The sequence below is a fragment of the Schistocerca piceifrons genome, chromosome 1 (assembly GCF_021461385.2).
Source record: "Schistocerca piceifrons isolate TAMUIC-IGC-003096 chromosome 1, iqSchPice1.1, whole genome shotgun sequence".
Taxonomy (NCBI): domain Eukaryota; kingdom Metazoa; phylum Arthropoda; class Insecta; order Orthoptera; family Acrididae; genus Schistocerca; species Schistocerca piceifrons.
In genome coordinates, this window is record NC_060138.1 from 229,924,897 (window position 1) to 229,927,487 (window position 2,591).

A 2,591-nucleotide genomic window follows, 5' to 3' on the forward strand; every position below is an offset into this window, starting at 1 on the left:
TCGTCATGGTCCACGTGGATCCTTTTGGATTATTGTAACTAGTGAATAGCACTATCATGGATGCTCTACTCTGTATAAAGCATTCCGTTTTCAGGCCACTAGTGGCTCATCGGGACCATCCGACCACCTTGTCATCCTCAGATGAGGATGCGGATAGGATGGGCGTGTGGTCAGCACACTGTTTTCCCGGTCGTTATGATGGTTTTCTTTGACCGGAGCCGCTACTATTCGGTCGAGTAGGTCCTCAATTGACATCACTAGGCTGAGTGCACCCCGAAAAATGGCAACAGCGCATGACGGCCTGAATGGTCACCCATCCAAGTGCCGGCCACGCCCGACAGTGCTTAACTTCGGCGATCTGACGGGAACTGGTGTATCCACTGTGACAAGGCCGTTGCCTTCTACTCTGTATAATGTAAGGAAATAATATTTTATACCCCCCCCCCCCGACCTGCTGAAGTATTTTCTATGAATCCATCGTGCAGGTAAAAAGGAGGATGCAGATACTCGTACTAATGGGCAGTTCCTGTTTTTAATCCCAGGAAAGACTCAATGACGTTTCTAGGTTGCTTATTCATGGTTCGTTTGAATTTCACACTTCTTGTAGCTAGTTTTCTTCCAGTAGATGTGTATGGTGATCAGTTAACAACAAAGTATTCCATAGAGCAAACTGGCTCCTGTCAGTAAGAATACCCGGAAACGCATCCATTATTTCAGACCTCGCTAAGGCACCGCACACATGGCATTTACCCCAGTTTGTGTACAAAAGCAGTACATTACAGCTCTCCCTGATTGCCGCTCCGTGACTCGGAAATTCCACGGAAAGGACAGTGGTGGGCGAATTGCTGGGTGAATGACCTTGACGCAGCTGATGCATGAGGTACTTTTGGCGTCGAATTGACTGGCGGGCGCTACCAATGGAAATGTCGATCTGTAGCTACGCTGAATAACGGTTTTCGAACGAGCTCCATTTGTGCCATGTACTGTAAATCGGAATCGGGAAAGATTATCCAGGCGTACCAAAGCAGTGGGGCATATTTAACGACTAAATATGCTCACGAGAAAATTCTTTCCCTTCGTCAATTCTTTTTATTGACATTCCCACAGTTTCCCATCTGACACTAATTTTTATTACGTCTTGATGACCATCACAGACTCCACCAGTTCCTTGCGCCTTTTTTCGTTTCGTTTTTGCATAATTTTTTGAGTTAGAAATATTTCAGTAAGACAGGTTCTTACAACCACATCGTCGTTTCACGCACCCACATTAAATCACTTGCTCCCATTACTAAGATATCCATTTCTCGCTCCTCACTCTTCTTAACCCGCGACACAAAGCAGAGGAATACCATAATTTTAACATGTGTACCTGTGTATATCTCTGTCGCATTTTAGCTCCCAAATGAAAGGTCAAATTTTAATGCATTTCTTTTTTTGTTTGTTTGTTTGAAAACCGATTTAATCGGGATGGATCTTAGCTATGTTCCATGGAAGTCTGTGCAGCCGTTTAAATTTCATCAGACAAGCGAAATAAAAATGTTTCCCTCCAGCGCGCTCTCTTGGTATATGCTACGTAATACGTAGTAGCTGCAACATGTTACGTAATACAAGATTGTAGGCCTCAAAGAGGCCAAAATAATTGTCCTGGAGAACGTATGTTTATCTTTTATGGTTCACCAACAATGATGATTTTTGTCTTTTGAAGTCACCCATTTCATCAATCACAAAACTGAAGAGTAACTGTGTTTCAGCTGTAAAAGACAAACATGTGCTCTCACATACTTTCTTGGAGTTCTCTTTGAGGTCCACAATTCTGTACTAAAACAAATTATTTTGTCCTAACACTTTAGACAGCCTATTTCAAGAGCGCGCAGTGGCAGCTCACTTTTTTCCAACTTGATTTATATTTATTATGGCCACAGCCCGTCGCTTATGTTACCTAAATTAGCTAAAATATACTGAAACATAGTAAATTAATATATGTGTGAATTAAAAAAAGAAACACATACATCTCTTAAGTGACAATGGTAAAATACGATGATAGTTTTTTATACATTTTAATTATTAATAGTAGCTACAAGTAAGAAGAATTGCAAACTATTATAAATGTAAAAATATTTTTAAATAATAAAGCTCGACACTTTGTTCAAAATTAATGTAACGAATTACGGTATATTGATAATTTTTATTTCTGAACCGTCTAACTACTACTGAATGTAACACAATTTTCGTGCCATACGCGTTTCGCTTTTTCGCTCTACAAGGCATCTTCAGTGGCCTCGAATATGAACACATTTTTATTATTTAGTTTACATTTTGGGGCATTGTGCCTATAGGTTATAAGCAGTTCTTGTGATTGATTTTTCCTATGACGTAGTAATATTTTAAATTGTACTTACAGGTTGCGTGGACGATTTTCTACATATTTGTTTCTGTTCCATTTTTGGTGTCTAATATGTAAAATATAGTCCACGCTACCTGTAAGTATAATTTAAAATATTTCTGCGTCACAGCAAAAACCAACCACTAGAACTGTTTATAGCCTATACGTATATACCCCAAAATGTAAACTAAATAGCAAAAATACGTAC

At 39.6% G+C, this 2,591-nt stretch overlaps 1 pseudogene; it reads right to left on the minus strand.

Annotated features, from left to right (window-relative positions):
• Positions 1-281: 281 nt before the first annotated feature.
• On the minus strand, positions 282-399 carry LOC124723839 (annotated as a pseudogene).
• Between the last annotated feature and the right edge of the window lie 2,192 nt (positions 400-2,591).